General features: G+C 42.4%; 1 pseudogene; it reads left to right on the top strand.

Moving 5' to 3' along the window:
- Positions 1–13,893: 13,893 nt before the first annotated feature.
- LOC129010682 (protein FAM133B-like) lies at positions 13,894–20,056 on the top strand (annotated as a pseudogene).
- Positions 20,057–21,956: the final 1,900 nt, after the last annotated feature.

The following is a 21,956-nucleotide window of genomic DNA, read 5'->3' as shown; positions in this document are numbered from 1 at the left end:
ATAATAATAATAGCAATTGACTAAAACATATAAAATTAGGTGAAAATCCATGAGCTCATAATGATACTTAAAAATACTGAAAGACTGGCCGGGCACGGTGGCTCACGCCTGTAATCCCAGCACTTTGGGAGGCTGAGGCAGGCGGTTCACAAGGTCAGGAGATCGAGACCATCCTGGCTAACACAGTGAAACCTCATCTCTACTAAAAATACAAAAAATTAGCCAGGCGTGGTGGTGGGTGCCTATAGTCCCAGCTACTCGGGAGGCTAAGGCAGGAGAATGCCGAGATCGCACCACTGCACTCCAGCCTGGGCGACAGAGCAAGACTCCGTCTCAAAAAAAAAAAAAAAAAAAAAAACTGAAAAAAACTAATTGGCCGCCTTTAAGGAATGTTAGAGTGTCAATTTATTATGCTGAAAACTAAAATATAAAGAGAAAAATCAAGTCTTCCTGTACAAATTGTTTTTCATGGAAACCAAATAGTTGAATAGGTAAAGTTCTTTATGAAAGAAGTGCAAGTCATAAATGCCTAAAAATAACAAAATTAAAATATCACCTTTTTTTAATTTAACTTTTATTTTAAGTTCAGGGGCGTATGTGCAAGTTCGTTATATAGACAAGCTTTTGTCATGGGGGTTTGTCGTACAGATTATTTCATCACCCAGGTATTAAGCTTGGTACTTATTATTTATTTTTCCTGATCCTCTCCCTCCTGCAATCTCCACCCTCTGATAGGCCCCAGTGTTTGTTGTTCCCTATATGTGTTCATGTGTTCTCATCATTTAGCTCCCATATAAGTGAGAACTGCAGTATTTGGTTTCCCCTTGCTGCGTTAGTTTGCTAAGGATAACGGCTTGCAGCTCTATCCATGTCATTCTTTTTATGATGGCTGCATAGTATTCTATGGTGTATATGTACCATGTTTTCTTTATCCAGTCTACCATTGGTGAGCATTTCAGTTGATTCCATGTTTTACTATTGTGAATATGCTGCAGTGCTGCAATGAACATATGTGAGTTTGTTTCTTTATAATAGAATGATTTATATTCCTCTGGGTATATACCCAGTAACACAATTGCTGGGTTAAATGGTATTTCTGTTTTTAGGTCTTCATGGAATTGCCACACTGTCTTCCACAATGGTTGAACTAATTTATACTCCCAGCAGCAGTGTGTAAGTGTTTCTTTTTCTCTGCAACCTCGCCAGCATCTACTATTTTTTGACTTTTTAAAGTAGCCATTCTGACTGGTGTGAGATGATATCTCATTATGGTTTTGATTTGCATTTCTTTAATGATCAGTCATGTTGAGCTTTTGTCATACGCTGGTTGGCCACATGTATGTCTTCTTTTGAAAAGTGTCTGATTATGTCCTTTTCCCACTTTTTAATGGGGTTGTTTGTTTGTTTGTTTGTTTCTTGTAAATTTAAGTTACTTATAGATGCTGGATATATTAGACCGTTTTCAGATGTGTAATGTATTAGTCCATTTTCATGCTGCTGATAAAGACATACCTAAGACTGGGAAGAAAAAGAGGTTTAATTGGACTTAACGTTTCACATGGCTGGGGAGGCCTCAGAATCACGACAGGAGGTGAAAGGCACTTCTTACATGGCAGCGGCAAGAGAAAAATGAGGAAAATGCAAAAGCAGAAACTCCTGATAAAACCATCATATCTTGTGAGACTTATTCACTGCAGTGAGAACAGTATGGGGGAAACCGCCCCATGATTCAAATTATCTCCCACCAGGTCCCTCACACAATATGTGGGAATTGTGGGAGTACAATTTAAGATGAGATTTGGGTGGGGACACAGAGCCAAACCATATCATTCCACCCTGGCCCCTCCAAGTCTTATGTCTTCACATTTGAAAACCAATCATGCCTTCCCAACAGTCCTCCAAAGTCTTAACTCATTTCAGCATTAAATCCAAAAGTCCACAGTCCAAAGTTTCATCTGACACAAGGCAAGTCCCTTCCACCTGTGAGTCCGTAAAAACAGTCCCTCTCCCTCTCCCTCTCCCTCTCCCTCTCCCTCTTTTTTCGGTCTCCCTCTCCTTCTTTTTTCGGTCTCCCTCTCCTTCTTTTTTCGGTCTCCCTCTGTTGCCGAAGCTGGACTGTACTGCCGGGATCTCGGCTTGCTGCAACCTCCCTGCCTCGGGCTCCTGTGACTCTCCTGTCTTGGCCTGCCGAGTGCCTGGGATTGCAGGCGCGCGCCGCCACGCCTGAATGGTTTTTGTATTTTTGGTGGAGACGGGGTTTCGCCGTGTTGACCGGGCTGGTCTCCAGCTCCTGGCCTCGAGTGATCTGCCTGCCGCGGCCTCCCGAGGTGCTGGGATTGCAGACGGAGTCTCGCTAACTCAATGCTCAATGGTGCTCAGGCTGGAGTGCAGTGGTGTGATCTCGGCTCTCTGCAACCTCCACCTACCAGCCTCCTGCCTTGGCCTCTTAAAGTGCTAAGATTACAGCCTCTGCCCCACCGCCACCCCGTCTAGGAAGTGAGGAGCGTCTCTGCCTGGCCGCCCATCGTCTGGGATGTGAGGAGCCCCTCTGCCCGGCCGCCCTATCTGGGAGGTGAGGAGCGCCTCTGCCCGGCCGCCCATCATCTGGGATGTGAGGAGCGCCTCTGCCCGGCTGCCACCCCGTCTGGGAGGAAGTGAGGAGCGCCTCTGCCCGGCTGCCCCGTCTGGGAGATGAGGAGCACCTCTGCCCGGCCGCCCCGTCTGGGAGGAAGTGAGGAGCGCCTCTGCCCTGTTGCCCTATCTGGGAAGTGAGGAGCGCCTCTGCCTGGCCGCCACCCCGTCTGGTAAGTGAGGAGCGCCTCTGCCCGGCTGCCACCCCATATGGGAAGTGAGGAGCGCCTCTGCCCAGCCGCCCCTTCTGGGAGGTGAGGAGCGCCTCTGCCTGGCCGCCACCCCGTCTGGGAGGAAGTGAGGAGCACCTCTGCCCAGCTGCCCCATCTGGGAAGTGAGGAGCGCCTCTGCCCGGCTGCCACCCCCTATGGGAAGTGAGGAGCGCCTCTGCCCGGCCGCCCACTCTGGGAAGTGAGGAGCGCCTCTGCCCGGCCGCCCACTCTGGGAGGTGAGGAGCGCCTCTGCCTGGCCGCCACCCCGTCTGGGAGGAAGTGAGGAGCGCCTCTGCCTGGCCGCCACCCCGTCTGGGAGGAAGTGAGGAGCACCTCTGCCCAGCTGCCCCATCTGGGAAGTGAGGAGCGCCTCTGCCCGGCTGCCACCCCCTATGGGAAGTGAGGAGCGCCTCTGCCCGGCCGCCCCGTCTGGGAGGTGAGGAGCGCCTCTGCCTGGCCGCCACCCCGTCTGGGAGGAAGTGAGGAGCGCCTCTGCCTGGCCGCCACCCCGTCTGGGAGGAAGTGAGGAGCACCTCTGCCCAGCTGCCCCATCTGGGAAGTGAGGAGCGCCTCTGCCCGGCTGCCACCCCCTATGGGAAGTGAGGAGCGCCTCTGCCCGGCCGCCCACTCTGGGAAGTGAGGAGCGCCTCTGCCCGGCCGCCCACTCTGGGAAGTGAGGAGCGCCTCTGCCCGGCCGCCCACTCTGGGAGGTGAGGAGCGCCTCTGCCCGGCCGCCCCGTCTGGGAGGTGAGGAGCGCCTCTGCCTGGCCACTCCGTCTGGGAAGGGAGGAGCGCCTCTGCCCGGCCACCCCGTCTGGGAGGTGAGGAGCACCTCTGCCCGGCTGCCACCCCGTCTGGGAGGAAGTGAGGAGCGCCTCTGCCCGGCTGCCCCATCTGGGAAGTGAGGAGCGCCTCTGCCCGGCCGCCACCCCATATGGGAAGTGAGGAGCGCCTCTGCCTGACCACTCCGTCTGGGAGGTGAGGAGCGCCTCTGCCCGGCCGCCCCGTCTGGGAGGTGAGGAGTGCCTCTGCCCGGCCGTCACCCCGTCTGGGAGGAAGTGAGGAGCACCTCTGCCCGGCTGCCCCGTCTGGGAGATGAGGAGCACCTCTGCCCGGCCGCCCCGTCTGGGAGATGAGGAGCACCTCTGCCCGGCCGCCCCGTCTGGGAGGTGAGGAGTGCCTCTGCCCGGCTGCCACCCCGTCTGGGAGGAAGTGAGGAGCACCTCTGCCCGGCCGCCCCCTCTGGGAAGTGAGGAGCGCCTCTGCCTGGCCGCCACCCCGTCTGGGAGGAAGTGAGGAGCGCCTCTGCCTGGCTGCCCCATCTGGGAAGGGAGGAGCACCTCTGCCCGGCCGCCACACCGTCTGGGAAGTGAGGAGCGCCTCTGCCTGGCTGCCCCATCTGGGAAGGGAGGAGCACCTCTGCCCAGCCGCCACACCGTCTGGGAAGTGAGGAGCGCCTCTGCCTGGTCGCCCCGTCTAGGAGGTGAGGAGCGCCTCTGCCCGGCCGCCCTGTCTGGGAGGTGAGGAGCGCCTCTGCCTGGCCGCCACCCCATCTGGGAGGAAGTGAGGAGCGTCTCTGCCCGGCCGCCCCGTCTGGGAAGTGAGGAGCGCCTCTGCCCGGCCGCCCCCTCTGGGAAGTGAGGAGCGCCTCGGCTCGGCCGCCCCCTCTGGGAAGTGAGGAGCGCCTCTGCTCGGCCGCCCCGTCGGGGAAGGGAGGAGCGCCTCTGCCCGGCCGCCCCGTCTGGGAGGTGAGGAGCGCCTCTGCCCGGCTGCCACCCAGTCTGAGAGGAACTGAGGAGCGCCTCTGCCCGGGCGGCCCCGTCTGGGAAGCGAGGAGCGCCTCTGCCCGGGCGGCCCCGTCGGGGAAGTGAGGAGCGCCTCTGCCCGGCCGCCCCGTCTGGGAGGAGAGGAGCGCCTCTGCCCGGGCGGCCCCGTCTGGGAAGCGAGGGGCGCCTCTGCCCAGCCGCCCTGTCTGGGAGGTGAGGAGCGCCTCTGCCCGGCTGCCCTGTCTGGGAGGTGTACCCAACAGCTCCGAAGAGACAGCGACCATCGGGAGCCGGCCATGAGGACGATGGCGGTTTTGTTGAAGAGAAGGGGAGGAAGTGTGGGGAAAGGAAGGAGAGATCAGATTGTTGCTGTGTCTGTGTAGAAAGGGGTGGGCATAGGAGACTCCATTTTGTTCTGACTAGGAGAAATTCTTCTGCCTTGGGATGCTGTTGATCTATGGCCTTTCCCCCAGCCCCCTGCTCTCTGAAACATGTGCTGTGTCAACTCAGGGTTAAATGGATTAAGGGTGGTGCAAGATGTGCTTTGTTAAACAGATGCTTGAAGGCAGCATGCTCTTTAAGAGTCATCACCACTCCCTAATCTCAAGTACTCAGGGGCACAAACACTGCAGAAGGCCGCAGGGTCCTCTGCCTAGGAAAACCAGAGACCTTTGTTCATGTGTTTATCTCCTGACCTTCTCTCCACTATTATCCTATGACCCTGCCATATCCCCCTCTCCGAGAAACACCCAAGAATGATCAATAAATACTTCAGAAATTAAAAAAAAAAAAAAAAAAAAAAAAAAAAAAAAAAAAAACACAAAAGCAAGCTAGTTACTTTCTAGATACAATGGGGGTGCAGGTATTAGGTAAATATAACCATTCCAAATGGGAGAAATTAGCCAAAACAAAGTGTTATAGGGCCCGTGCAAGTCCAAAATCCAGCGGGGCAGAAATCCTTACAGATATGTGGATATAAGCATATGTTTCCCTGCTCTGTCAGCTGAGAAGTCCTTGAAGCAGTGATATCCCAGCAGCAATGAGCAAACCTAGAGGAGCCCAGATCATAGTTTCTAGTATCATTTTCCAATAAAGGACCCAGAAATGACTGATTCCAGAACTGGGTGAGAAGTAATATATAAGATGGGCCTGAAGCACAGTTACGGAAATGCTCAAAAGATGAACAAATAAACAAAAACTCCCAATGATAGCAGTATGTCAAAGGGACACAGGAATCAACTGCAGGTGCTCCTAATGGCCAAAGAAGGAACAATTTAAGCAACGGAATAAATAAGTATTTATAATCCAAGATATAAGATAACTATCCATGAGTACATACTGATATAAATAAATGATTGAATAAATAAGTAGATAAATGCAGGAGAATAGACAAATTTCTTGGCAGAAGAATTCTAAATAATTTATCTTGAGAGTTCACCTTAAAGAAGGTGAGGCTTTATTTCTCACTCTTTTAGTGTGGACTGCACATAATGATTTCCTTCCAAAGAGTACTGTATGGAAATAGGGTGGAAAGGACAGCTTTGCAGTGAAGAAACTGACAAGCGATCAAGGTTAACATCAACAGTGACAAATCATGCTGATAGTATGTACCATTGATATGATGTGAGGGGAATGGCACTTCTGTAATCTTCCTTTCCAAACCCCCAAGCCTCAATCTGAACATGAGAAAAATATCAGAAAAGTTCCAATTAAGGGATATTTTACAAAAATACCTGACCAGTGTTCCTCAAAACTGTCAAGATTATAAAAAACAGAGAAAGTCTGAGAAAACCCACAGCCAAGATGAGTTTAAGGGTACATGACAACTAGATAGAATGTGGTATCCTGGATCTGTTCCCAGGACAAAACATGGATATTAGATTTTTTTAAAACTAAGGAAATCTGTATGAATCATAGACTGTAATTATAATAATGTATTAACATTAACATTCATCAATTGTGGCAAATATACCATACTAATTTAAAGTGTTAATCATAGGGGAAACTGGCTATGGAGTATATGGGAACTCTCTATGCGCTCTTTGTAATTTTTCTGTAAACCTAAAATGCTTCCAGAATAAGAGGTTTATTAAACAAGAAAGTGATGTATAGGCAACAAAAAGGTGGGGTTTTTTTTGTTTTTTTTTTTCTGAAACGGAGTCTGGCTCTGTCGCCCAGACTGGAGTGCAGTGCCGCAATCTTGGCTCACTGCAAGCTCTGCCCTCCCAGGTTCCTGTCATTCTCCTGCCTCAGCCTCCCGAGTAGCTGGGACTAGAGGTGCCCACCAGCACACCAGGCTAAGTTTTTGTATTTTTAGTAGAGATGGGGTTTCACCATGTTAGCCAGGACAGTCTCCATCTCCTGACCTCGTGAACCGCCCGCCTCAGCCTCCCAAAGTGCTAGGATTACAGGCGTGAGCCACCGCTCCTGGCCAACAAAAAGTTTTTAGGGAATCATTCTGAATCCTTTTCGGATGGAAAGGCTACGGCTGATGGAAAGTGGAAAGAGGTATGGATGAAACAAGATTGACCAAGACTTGACGAGCGATTAAACTGAGATTGTGGGTATGTGAGAGATGACTATATTTTTCTAAGGTAGAAGTTGTGTTTTTATATTCCCTGTAACGGGCACCGTTTATCAGCATTTATAGATTTAACATGGGGGAGATAAATGTAATGAGGCTTCTTAGTCAAGGACAGTCACACGTTCCTCAGCAAACATCTGGTATTTGGGATCAGGGAGTATGTCACCATGTTATGGGACATAGCAATTGCTTGGTACATCTGTGTTCAATACAGCGAACTTTACCACTAAGCAGATTATAGCCATGATGCCTTCAAATCACACAAAAGACTCCTTCTGCCTCAAAGAAGATCATGGTTCTTCATTTACTTTAAAATTTAGTCGAAATTCCAGAAGATCCAGTAGAGGCCAGCTTAATTGTTAGTTCATAAGAAACTTCACTCCATGAGTCTTAACCAAATGAACATATTCTAACACATTTCCTGCAAAATAAATATTTTACAGGTTTTACTTTAACCTTGATAGTCAAATCCAGGTAAAAACTTCAGGGCAAGCTAGTGATATCTAATGCATCTACCCTATGGTGAAAATACTTCTGTTTTTATGACTTCTATATGAACAATTATAAATTTCTCCGTTCCTGACCTTCCTTGCCATTTTGATATGAAAATACTTTTAAAATAGCATTTTTACGTGCAATAAAATGATTCATTACTGATATGGGTACAGCAACTCATTTCGTAATTTAGGTAAGAGAATATATTTGAAATAAGGATGAACCTTATTATGCTAACGGTTTATTCTCTCTTACATTTACTATTTTCTTTTTTTTTAAGTCATGGCTTAACATATATTTATTTTAAATATTCAGTTAAATGTGTGTTTCTTCCATAGAGAATGATAAAATTAATAAAATTGAGCACTGAAGTTTTTGTCAAATGCCTTGGTGAATTATTATTATTAAATAATGCAGAGATGACCTTTTAGAATATTATAACCAGTAGTATCTGGGAGGTAGAATAATGTAGTGCTGCTTTTTTACAAATTTACTCCACATAACTCTAGTTCTGTGGACTGTTAATAGGTTTTATTTGCTGAGGTTGGGGGAAGTCCTGAGGTCAAATAAGTTTAGAAAGCATTCTATTAAAGTTGTTTACCATAGGACTTTTAACATGCTGATGGATATTGTGAATCTTAAGGAGGGGAAATAGCCTACAACATTTCTTAGATTGATTTGACCACAAAGTACCTCATATTTTCTGAATCACCTTGCAGCACCACACTTACAATAGAAAGAGTAAAGAGGGCAGGCTGGGGAAAAGAGGTGTGTATACATTCTAGAGGCATAGAGAGTTCAACCTGCACTGAAATTCTCACTCTGTTGCTAACAAGTAGGATGTTGTTTGGCAAGTGGCCCTCAGTAAGATTAATTTTAATCTGTAAGTAAAGATGATAACATCTAATTTGCATTGTTTTCGTAAGAATTACAAATAATTTAGATGAGTTCTGTTATAGATTTTGATATAAAAGAGTGTGGTAGACCATAGCTCTCACTGTAACAAGTAGTGGGGGTGAGGGGAGATGGATAAACTGAAAAAAAAAAAAAAGAAAAAGAAAAAGTTTAATGGTGTGAAGAAGTCTGAAAGTCTGGAAGACTTAAATTCCAGATACGGAAGAGCCTTTTCCTCTCTGGTGACATTTGCCGAGTTTGGGATGGGTAAACGATTGTGTCATAAGAAGAGGGTTTCTTCTTCCAAGACAAAGGAAAATCCAGCAGAGTTTCTAATAGCCACATTAGCATGACTGATACATTGGAATCCAGAGGATCTCCCAAAAGCATATCCAGTCCTCTGCACCAATCAGCCTTTACCCAGAAGACTTTTGATAACTGCTGGGCTATAGGTAAAGTTGGGGTACTCTTGGAAAGGTAGAAGGAGATCTCCATAGTCTCTGAAGAATTATATCCCAAAGTCAAATGGAGAGAACAGCTGTAATGAAAAGCAAACCTATTTTATTATCAATATATTGGAAAATAGATGAGAACTGAAACCACCTAAAACTGTAACCCACCCTCATCCCAACTCAATTTCTGATGAGACTGAAGCAATTGGCCTTCAAACATACTGCCTGGTAGAGGGAAAAATGTGCCCTTTCTAGAGGGAAATACATGTATTTCCGTATCTACACATCTTTTTACATAATGCCCAGCATAAAGTTAAAAAATAAAAAATAATTTATGCAAAGAAGCCAGTAAATGTGATTTGTAATCAAGAAAATAATAGAAGCAGACCTATAGATGACCCAGAGGTTGGAATTCACAGACATATTAAGATTGCTATTATAAATATGTTAAATAAAATAGAGGAAAAGATGAACAAAATGGATAAAACTATGAAGAATTTAAGCAGATAAATGGAATTTCCTAAAAGAAGCAAATTAGCTTTCTAAAACTCTACAGTATATGAAATTAAGATATCATGGAATGAGTCAGTGAATTTAAAGACAGCTCAAAGTAAACGATTTAAACTGAAGCACATAGAGAATTTTTTTAAAAAAGAAGAGAACAAGACATGGAAGACACTGGCAAATGGTCTAATATTAATATATGTGTAATTAGAGTTCTAGAAAAAGAGAAGAAAAAGAATGGGGTAAAAGAAAGTCCTGGCAGAGCAATGAGGCAAATATAAATAAATGAATAAATAAAGGGCATTCAGACTGGAAAAGAGGAAGTCAAACTCTCTGTTTGCCAACAATATGGCCTTATATGTAAAAAACCCTAGCGTCTCCTTCAAAAGATTCTGAGATTTGATAAACGAATTCAGTAAAGTCTCAGGTTACAAAAATCAATGAACAAAAATCAGTATGACTGCTATACACCAATGATGTCCAAGCCGAGAATCAAATCAAGAACTCAATCCCTTTGACAATAGCTACCAAAAAAAAAAAAATCAAGAATATATTGTGTTGGTACAAAAGTAATTGCACTTTTTGCTATTGAATGCAATGGTAATACTTAACCTAAGGAGGTGAAAGATCTCTACAAAGATAACTATAAAACACTGCTGAAAGAAATCATAGATGACACAAACAAATGAAAATCCATTCCATGTTCACAGATTAGAATAATCAATACCATGAAAATGACCATACTGACCAAAGAAATCTACAGACTCAGTGCAATTTTTTGTCAAAATACCAATGCCATTCTTCACAGAATGAGAAAAAGACAACCCTAAAATTCAGATAGAACCCAAGAAAGAGCCCAAATAGCCAAAGCAATCGTAAGAAAAATAAACAAACCTGGAGGCATCACATTACCTGACTTTGAATATTACTACAAGGCTATAGGAACCAAAACAGTATGATACTGGTATAAAAGTAGACACATAGACTAATGATACAGAATAGAGAACCCAGAAATAAAGCCAAATACTTACAACCAGTTGATCTTCAATAAAGCACACAAAAACATAAACAGGGGAAAGGACACCCTATTCAATAAATGGTGCTGGGAAAATTGGACAGCCACATGTAGAAGAATGAAACAGGATTCCTGTTTCACCATATACAGAAATTAACTTAAGATGTATTAAAGATTTCAATCTAAGAACTGAAACCATAAAAATTCTGGAAGAAAATCTAGGAAAAACTGTTCTGGACATTGATGTACACAAAGAATTTATGATGAAGAACCCAAAAGCAAATGCAACAAAAACAAAAATAAATAAATGAGACCTAATTAAACTAAAAAGCTTCTGCACTCCAAAAGGAATAATCATCGGAGTAAACAGATAACCTACAGAATGGGAGAAAATATTTGTAAACCATGCATCTGGCTAGGAACTAATATCCAGAATCTACAAGGAACTCAAACAAATCAGCAAGAAAAAAACAAATCATCCCATTTTGAAGGTGGGCAAATGACATGAATAGACATTTCTGAAGAAAAGATATACAAAAGGCCAAAAAAAAAGAAAAAAATGCCAACATCGCTAATCATCAGAAAGATGCAAATTAAAACCACAAGGAGATACCACCTTAACCCAGCCAGGATGGCCATTATTAAGAAGTCAAAAAACAATATATGTTGGCATGGATGTGGTGAAAAGTGAACACTTATACACTGCTGGTGGAAATGTAAATGAGTACAACCTCTTTGGAAAACAGTACAGAGATTTCTGAAAGAACTAAAAATAGATCTACCATTTGATCCAGTAATCCCACAACTGGATATCTACCCAAAGGAAAAAAAATCATTATATCAAATCACTATATCAAAAAGACATCTGCACATGTATGTTTATCACAGCACAATTCACAGTTGCAAAGATATGGAATCAACCTAAGTGCCCATCAACCAATGAATGGATAAAGAAAATGAGATATATATATACCATGGAATACTTACTCAGCCATATGAAAGAATAAAATAATGTCTTTTGCAGCAACTTGTATGGAAATGGAGGCCATTATTCTAAGTGAAGTAACTCAGAAATGGAAAAGCACATACCACGTGTTCCCACATATAAGTGGGAGCTAAGCTATGGGTACACAAAGGCATGCAAAGTGATATAATGGACATTGGAGACTCAGAAGGGGGAAGGATGGGAGGGAGATGAAGGATGAAAAACTACTTATTGGGATACAATGTACCCTACCTCAGGTGACTAAAATCCCAGACTTCATCACTATACAATTCATTCATGTAGCCAAAAACCACTTGGACCCCTAAAGCTACTGAAATTTAAAAAATTAAAAATAATAAAAAGTAAAGTTCATCTTCCTTTAGTAGGGCATTGTCTCAATAAATCTTTTTTTGATAATAAAAAGGGAGGAAAAAGCAATATTTGAAAAGATAATGTCTGTGAATTTTCCAAAACTGATGAAAGACGTCACTCACATATTTAAGAAGCTCAGTGAACCCCAAATAGGACAATACAAGAAAACATTCCTAAGAACATCATAGTTATTTACTTCAAACTAAAAATAAAATAAAATCTTTAAAGTGACGGGGAAAAAAGATATACTCAAAGAAATGATTATAAGAATGGTGGAAGTCAAAAGACAATTAAATGACATCTCTAAAGTGTGGGAAAAAAGATAAAACTGCCAACCTAGGACTTTTGAGCTAATGAAAATTTTTTTCAGCAAAAGTGAAATAAAGACATTTTCAAACATACTGAAATTGAAGAAATTTATCACCAGCAGATATGCTCTATAAAAAAAAAAGAAGTTTTTTGGGCTAAAGGGAAATGTGGGATTTTAAAAAAAAAAAAAAGAAAAGCTCCAGGAACAATAAACACATGGGCAAATCTAAAAGACTAATTCTTTTTAAACATTCCTTTTAAAACTAAAGTAATAAAAAATTTTGATTCATCCCAAAGACAGCAGGAAAGAAGAAACAAAAATAGAAATAGATCAAAAAAAGTTTAATAAGTTTGTAGATTTATACCCAACCATATCAGTAATTGTTTTAAATGTAAACATACTAAATGCTTCAATTAGAAAGTCAGATATTATAAGACTGGATTTTTTTAAAAAGGCTCATTATAGACGGTCCCTCACTTACATTCCTTTGACTTACAGTTTTTTGACTTTACAATGGTGCAAAAGCAACATGCGTTCTTTAGACTTACAATGGGCTTCCACTCAGATAAGCCCACTGTAAATTGACAATATTGTAAATCAAACATGTACTTTCAACTTACAATATTTTTAACTTACATGGGTTTATCATGATGTAACCCCATCAAGGAGATTTGTAAGTGCCATTTATAAGAGACCAAACTTTAAATATAAGGTCACAGAAATATTGAAAGTAAAAGGATAGAATAAGTTCTGGAGATCTATTGTAACAGCATGGTGACTATAGTCAATAATAATATATTGTGTATTTGAAAATTGCCAACAGAGTAGGTCTTAAACATTCTCACTACACATAAAAAATGATTATTATGTGAGCTAATGAGTAAGTTAACTAGCTTGGTTGTGATAATCATTTCACAATTTATACCTATATCAAGACATCATGTTGAACCTGTAAACACATGCAATTTTTATTTATAATGTATATCAATAAAACTGATAAAAAATAAAACAAAGTAAAAGTATGGAGAAAATTGTAACATGCACACACTAACTATAGGAATGTGGTGCATTAATATCCAGGGAGACGATGAGGCCCTGAAGTAATAGAGGCCAGGTGGCTATACTTAACCCCCAGAAGCCAGGAGGCCACAACTAATATAAGAACTAGCAAGACCATGGGAACAGTCAAGGAGACTTTATGCTCAAGGAGTTGTGAAGATGGTTAATAGTACACACTGTCTCTCAGGGAAAACAGATGGGCAGTCAACAAGGATGTTGCTCAATATATATAATTTTTTTAAAAAAGCAAGAATGAAGGAGCAGGAGCATGAGGGCAATCACCCCAATATAAGTCACAATTGTTTGCTCAGTTCCCAGAGCTGAGTCAAACTTGCATATTTAGACCCATTGATTAAAGATGTATCCAGGTTCCTAGGAGAAAGGACCCTACAATACCATGAAAAATATATACCATAATGATTCCTCTGGCCCTTCTTCAAAGGGATATACAACCACTTACTCAATGGACTGTACACCGTGGAAAGGATTATTAGACACAAGACCTGAGATGATGATATTAATGCCTGGAGATGTCATCACAACTCCTCCCTGTTAGAATGAGGGCCTATAGGGGACAGGTAGCAAATGGAGTCCTATCTAAAATCAGATTCTCAATGGAGCCACTGAGTCTGCCCACTCACACTGTGGTCATTTCCCCAGTCTACAAGTGCATAATTGGAATCGATAGATTTTCCACTTACAAAAAGCCTCATATTGAAGAGTCATTGCTCTGTGGAGCAAGAGCTGTCACAGTGGGGAAGGTAATATGGAAACCTCTGAAAATTCCCTCCATACCCCTGGCCAAGATAATGAATCAAAAATAATATTGTGTCCCAGGAGGAATGACAGAGATTAGGATACTATTAAAGACCCAGTGAATGCAAGGATAATGACCCCTCTTATATCTCCACTTAAGCAAGCAATCTCACTCCTTCAGAAGCCAGATAGATCCTTGAGACTGACTATAGCCTACTGTAGATTTAACCAAGAAGTACTTGAATTGTACTTGTGGTGCTGGAAGAGGTAACATGACTAGATTAATTAAACCTCAGGTACATGGTATGTGCTCACTGACTTGGCACATGCACTCTTTTTCCATCCCTAACAGAAAACAGGATAATAAATCTTTCACATTCACATGGGATACAGGGTAGTATTCTCCTATATTTTTGCCTTTATGTTACGCGAATTCTTCTGCCCTTGTTCACAATACAGTAGTCCCACCTTATCTGTGGTTTTGCTTTCCAGTTTCGGTTAACCATGGTCAACCATGGTATGAACGTATTACATGGAAAATTCAGGAAATAAACAATCCAAGCTGAGAGCTGTGACTGCCTACAGGATTTCCAGATGGCTCACTCTTTGGGTCGGGGGACTGGGTCTGGGATGGGTACTTTCCTCATCAGCAAGATACAGGAAGAGTACCCAGACAGGATCAAGAACACGTTTAGTGTGGTGCCCTCGCCCAAAGTTTTAAACTGCATACCATTCTGAGTAGCAGAATGAAATCTCAAGCTGTCCTGCTCTAGCCCACCCTGGATGTGAATCCTCCCTTTGTCCAGCATCTCTCTACTGTGTACACTACCCACCCTCACTTAGAAGCCATCTCTGTTATCAGATCGACTGTCACAGTATCACAGTGCTTCCTCAAATAACCCTTATTTCATTTAATAATGGCCTCAAAATGCAAGAGTAGTGATGCTGGCAATTCGATATGCCAAAGAAAAGCTGTAAATTGCTTCCTTTAAGTTGAAACTAAAAGTTTTCATATGCTGAGGTTGTTAAGACCTGTGGTTAGAATGAATCTTCTATCTGTTAAATTGAGAAGGAAAAAGAAACTCATGCATAGTATGTATGGGGTTCACTACAATCCACAGTTTCAGGCACACACTGAGAATCTTGCAACATATTTCCTATGGATAATAAGGGACTACTATATGGTCCTAAAAGGTCTGGGCCACCTGGACATCCTATAGAATATCACACTCATCTACTACATCATGACATCATATGCTTTGGACAGGCCAAGCAGGAGGTAGCTAGTATACTGGTGGCCTTGGTAAGACATTCTGTGCTGTTTTTACTTACAACACTTATGACATCTATGTGTAGGGTCTTTCCCTTAAACAAGAAAGTCTGCAACTCTCCAATCCTCTGACACCAATTGAGTGTCCTATGATTCAATCCAATTCTGGCACTAACTATCTGGGATTCGAATTGGGCCCCACAGATTTAAGGACTCAGTTCCACAAGGCTGCTCTTACTTTAGACTCCAGTTGTAAGTATTGGGTCTCCAGTGAACATGTACTTCTGTCTGACGTGGCTACAAAATGGGGCTCCCACAATCCCCACCTCAGGTTTGATAATTTGCTACAAGGCCTCACAGAACTTAGGAAAACAGTTTACTTACTGCTTTGCTATAAAGGATACAATTTAGCAACAGCCAAATGGAAGAGATGCAAAGGGCAAGGTATGGGAGAGGGAATGTAGAGCTTCCATGCCCTCTCTGGGAGGACCACTATCCCAGTGCCTGGATGTGTTCGTCAACCCAGAAGCTCTCTGAATCCCATCGTTTAGGGGTTATGATGGAGGTTTGACTATGTAGCCATGATTGATTAAACCATTGGTCATTGGTGATTAAACTCAATCTCCAGTTTCTTTCTTCTCCCTGGAGGTTCAGAGGTGAAGTTGAAAGTTTCAACCCACTAATTACAATGGTCGACTCCTCTGGCAACTAGCTCCCCTTCTGAAGCTATTTAGGGGCCCATCAAGAGTCACTTTGCTAGCATAAACTCAGGTATGGTTGAAAGATACTTGTTATGAATACCAAAAGATGATTCTATTACCCCTATCACTAAGGAAATCCCAAGAATTTTAGAAGATCTGTGTCAGAAACCAGGGACAAGGGGCAAATCTATATTTTTTATTATCACTGACATGTGTTCCAAGAGATGAGAGATAAAATCTGTGAAGATTCATGACTAGCTACTTCAGTGAAGTTTTGGGGAGTCCAGTAGGTGAGTGGTGTGTAGGGTTAGCTCTTCCAAACTAAAGACAAATTGCTGCATCTTGCATCTACATCTCCTACCACAAAGAAAGGCCACCACTTGTCAGCTTCCTTGAGCTCTGGAGGTAATACATTTCATGCCTGGTAATATTTCTACAGCCCATGTATCAGGTGATATGGGAAGCTTCCAGCTTTTAGTGGGGCCTTGAGCATGAAAAGGCGTCAAAGCAGGACCAGGCCACAGTGCAATCAGCCCTGTCACTTGGTCTATATGATTCAACAGGCCCCATGGTAAGAGGTGTCATCTGGTGGGAAAAGATGTAGTAAAGAGTGTTTGGCAAGCTCAAGTGAAAGAATCACAACTCAGACCCCTGAGATTATGGAGCAAAACCATGCCATCAACAGCAAATTATGAGTGCTTTGAAAAACAGCTCTTATTTTTGGTGTGTTTGGGTCCTAGAAGTGATGGAACAATTGACCACGAGAGACCAAATGACCATCTGGAAATGCTTATTATGCACTGAATTCTGTAGGATCCAGTAAACCATAAAGCCACATGATGCTTACTCATGCCTTCCAGTCCTGCTAGTAGCAGTCCATTGTAAGAGAGTGCTGATATATGCGGGATTAAAACTGAACAGGGCTGGAAGGGGTGAGTAAGTTTCATGAGTAGGAAACCAAGACCCCATATCACCAAGCACAGCTATACCAGTCAATGCCCCAACCCTTGCACTTATGAACATATTTGAGCAGGAATGAGGGACGGTGGGCCAGAGGGATCCTGTATGACCAGATGAAAGAAAGAGAGAAGCCAAAGCTTGGTTTATGGATGGATTGGCTCAGTAGGTGGATGAAAACCAAAAAATAGACAGAGGCTTCATTACAACCACATTCAGGGAAAGAGAGTAAAGAGGAAATCTTCCCAATGGCAGATCTATGAGCAGTATAACTGGTCATCCACTTTGGATAGAAGGAGAAATGACCGAAGGTGAAAATACATATAAATTCCTAGGAAATGGCCAATGGCCTAGTTGTGCAGGCAGGGAACTGGAAGGAAAAGGACTGGAAGATCAGAGACAAGGAGTCTGAGGAAAAGCCATGTGGGTAGACAAATGGGTGAATGTATAAAGTGTCAAGACTTGTGTCTTACATGTGGATACCCACCAGAAAGCATCTACCATGGAAAAAGCACTGAACAACCAAGTAAAATGAGATGACTCAGCCTCTTGACATTAACTAGTCTTTGTCATTGGTCACCCAGAGCAGGCATGATGAACACATGAACAGGGTGGACATGGTGGCAGAAATGGAGGCTATGTGTGAGCCTGACAGCATGAACCTCACTTACCAATGCCTGTCTACCTACTGTTACCTCTGAACATCCAACAGAGATAAACATTGAATCTTCAATATGGCATATTCCTTGAGGGAATCAACCAGCCACTTAGTAGCAAGTTGACCACATGGAACCCTTCCATCCTGGAAAGACCAGTCAGCCATTCATCCTCACAGGGACAGATACCGGTCCTAAGCGTGTGTTTTCCTTTCCTGCCTGCACAGCCTTAGCCAGCACCATTACCAAGGGCTTATGGAGTGCCTCATCCACAGACCTGGAAACCCACACGACAAAGCATCCAACCAAGAGACCTACTTCACCATGAAGGCAGTGTGAGAGTGGGCCCGTGACCCTGGGAAGAACCGATCAAATCATATACTGCACCATCCCGAGGTGGCCAGCTTCATAGAATGCTGAAACAGCCTACTCCAGCTAGGTAACAAAAGTTATTTGTCATTTTTATCATTCAAATGGCATATTTCACAATGGGGATGCAAGAAGCAGAAAATCCTGATGTGCAGAGAGAAATGAATGAAGTATTACATAGAAGGAAGCAGATGCAGCAGACTGAGAGAGACTGAGTACCGACAGATCTCAGGTGTCCAGTTACCCACAGCCCACAAGACACCTCTGTTTTCTTTTTCTTCTTTAAGTTCTGGGATACATGTGCAGAATGTGCAGGTTTTTTATGTAGGCATAATGTGCCATGGTGGTTTGCTGTACCCATCAACCCGTCATCTAGGTTTTAAGCCCCACATGCATTAGGTATTTGTCCTAATGCTCTCCCTCCCCCTGCCCCCCACCCCCCAAAAGGCCCCGGACACCTCTGTTTTCTAACAATTAATCTACCCCCCTTTTTCATAAGCAAGCTTGATTTGGTTCCTGTTATCTGCAACTAAAAGATCTTATCTAATACAACAAATTTCAAAGAGGCAAACTTCTGCCTTCACCTGATGAACTTTCCAATAAATAATAGAGTTGTCCCAAAATGGAAAACGCTTCTCTTATCATTTTGAGGTTTAGACAACCCTTCATCACTGTGTAGAAGAAATTCTGTCTATTATAAATAGTTGAACTAGATAAACTGAAGGTCCCTTGCTAGTTTGAGATCCTCTGACAAATATCAGGAAAGGCATGACATGGAAAATAGAATAGTTTCACTCTTTTGGGAAATAAAAAATAATGAGTCTCCAAGTGCTCGATAACATTCCAAGAGAGGATGTGTGAGAGTGTATTACATTGCAGGGGGAAAACTGACAGATTCTAGATTTAGAGTTTGTTAGAAAACTGGAACCAAAGTTTACAATGATTTCTCTTTTATTAAATTAATACACACAAAAAGCCTAGAAGCTCAGTATTTGGGATGCATAAAATATAAAAATAAAATATTAAATGAAGTAGCTTTTAAATGTATGTTTTTATTTACTGGCTGAAATGAAAATTGAAAAAGATTGTACGAAATTTTTTGGCAAAATGCTCTAGTATTCTCTTGATATCACTGCCAACAATGCCCTCTAGTGGTAAACCAAGTAGGCACTGAATAATGGGGAGAAAAATGAAACAAGCAAGCCTGCTAAACACATTGGTAAGATTTTCATGAAAATATTAACTTTTAGTGCAGAAGGACCTGCAGGCCTACTTCAGCTGCCTTCCGAGCCAGGTTTCCCTTGGTGGGTGACTGTGTCCCTTGATGAGTGACTGTGCGCTCACTCGGGCACCAAGGAGAAGCAGGACCATCGGGTAGCCTACGTGAATCCAACAGCAATGGCCAGATCAAGGGGTCCAATCCAGTCTTAAGGGCCAACAATCCAGGATTCTCTCAGTCAACCAAGGCCTATCTGGGAAGAAGTGCAAGAGCAACTAGAAAATAAAAAGGCGCCAAGGCTTTGTATGAATTTGAAGAAAAAACTAGAAAAATACAGGAAGAAATTAAGTGAAAGTAAGAGCTCATCCAAAAAAAGAGAAAAAAAAGAAAAAGAAGAAGAAATCTAGTAGGTATTCGTCATCTTCATCATGCTCTGATTCTTCCAGCAGTTCTTCTGATTCTGAGGATGAGGATAAGAAACAAGGAAAAGGGAGAAAGGAAAAGAACCATTGACATAAATCTTCTGAAAGCTCCATGTCAGAAACTGAATCAGACAGTAAGGATAGAAAGACGGTAAGGAAAAAAAGACTTCTTTTTAAAGAAAAAGAAGGAACCAACTGAGAAAGAAAAAGGCTATTAAAGGACTCAGCAAAAAGAAACCCATATTCTGAAGATAAATCTTTATCACCTGAGTCCTTGTCAGAATCAGAGTATATTGAGGAGATAAGAGAAAAAAAGAAAAAAAGCAGTGAAGAAAGAGAAAAAAAACACAAAAAAAGGAAAAAGGAGCAAGAGAAAAACAGCAAGAAGAGAAAGAAGGCTGCTAGTTCAAGCCCTGACTTATCATAATATTAAGAAAAATCAGGATTCCCTTATAGAGAAAGTACAATGTCTAAGGAAATTTCAGCTGTGAAAATTACAACATATTTACTATAATGCATGAATTTTCTTGTTTTTAGAATTATCCTTGGACTGGCCAGATGCAGTGGCTCACGCCTGTAATCCCAGCACTTTGGGAGGCCAAGGCGGGTGAATCACCTGAAGTCAGGAGTTTGAGACCAGCCTGACCAACATGGTGAAACCCCATCTCTACTAAAAGTACAAAAATTAGCTGGGCGTGGTGGCTGGTGCCTGTAATCCCAGCTACTTGGAAGGCTGAGGCAGGAGAATCACTTGAACCCGGGAGGCAGAGGTTGCAGTGAACTGAGATGGTGCCACTGCGCTCCAGATGGGGCAACAGAGCAAGACTCCATCTCAAAAAAAAAAAAAAAAAAAAAAAAAGAATTATCCCTGGACTACCCAGTAGCTATTCAGATGCTGCTGTGTGCAAGGGCCATAAATGTTGCCTGCTGCTTGAGCATCTATTCTTTTCTCTTCCAGTGCTTGATAACTCTGGGAGATAATACATTGCAGTAGCACTAGTGGTTATGATATTTGGGAATAAAATTAATATTTTTGACTAGAAAAGTACAATGATAAATCAACAAAAATCCAACCTGAATACATCTTTAAGATGGAATCAGAAATGGCCAGATGTTAAAAATTTTAAAGTAGTTAAAATTTTTGAAGTAAGGATTACATTGACATTTCAAAATCCGTACTCTGTAGATAAGTATATTTTAATTTTTAACCCGTGTAGACTTTTATTTACCTGGGAAAGGTGCTTTTTAGGATGGAGGGAGGAGGTGGTTTGCTGTCTCTTTAGCTAGCAGAACAACATGCCTTTGATCCTCACACATCCTGTATTTGAGGAAAGAGTAGCCAGGCTTTATGGAGAGGTCAGAGCTGGGTGCCAGGAATCTTGCCCTTTACTGAGCTTAGGGACATCCTTGGATTCTGTCATACGCTTCTTTGAATGAACCAGAGAAACAGCCCTTTGCAGCATGAGAAAGCCCCAAAACCCCTGGGATTTACCTCCACTTCAATAATACTGAATATTTTTTAGCATTAGAATATGCTGGGTCATTTGAATTAATTTTGATGACACTTTAGCTTTGGAGAGAAATGGTTTCAAATAGACACTGGTACACTGGTGCTTTTTGAACTTGAAAACTAAATATTCTAAAATGCACGTTTTATACTGTAAAGTTTTAATTAGTCAGGAAAATTCCATGTAACCAGTGATAGCTCCTTTATTTTTTGTATGAACTTTGTTTAGGTTGCAATGTTTAGCTTTTGTTAACTCCTTCCTCTTGCTGTCTTAAGTTCACTACTGTGTTTAATGGCACACTTGCCAAGATATTGAGCATATAAAAAGCAGGGTGTTGATTTTTTAAAAAAATGCAGCTTCATATTGAGGCTGAGACTTACCATAAACAAGTTGAGTAGCAAGCCTGGTATGCTGTGTCTTGTTACATAAAGCTATCGCCAGAATCTTAGTAAATATAATGTCTTAAAAGTTAAAAAACAAACAGAAAAAAGAAAATATGAACTTTTACACTTCCAGTTGGTAACCGAATGTTATATTTGGCAATAAAATGAACCTTTACAAGGTACTGCAGCATATACCTTAAAGCATAAGCATGTCAAAGCCAATTTTCCCCTGTGGTTTTCCTGAACATATGCCAAACAGCACAGGAAAATAGCCATCTGTAAGGTCTCATTGGGGCATTTCTGGGTCACAACTTCCACTGGTATCTTAAAAGAAATTAAAATCTGCTTTGATGGAGGATGACATCATTCACCAAAAAAACTGCTTTTAAACCTGATTACCTTCAAGAATTATAGCATCAGGCACTAACAGTGACTC

The sequence above is a fragment of the Pongo pygmaeus genome, chromosome 10, assembly GCF_028885625.2.
Source record: "Pongo pygmaeus isolate AG05252 chromosome 10, NHGRI_mPonPyg2-v2.0_pri, whole genome shotgun sequence".
NCBI classification, from domain to species: domain Eukaryota; kingdom Metazoa; phylum Chordata; class Mammalia; order Primates; family Hominidae; genus Pongo; species Pongo pygmaeus.
The sequence above is the reverse complement of the archived record's forward strand: the minus strand, read 5'-3'. Positions and strand labels throughout refer to the sequence as shown.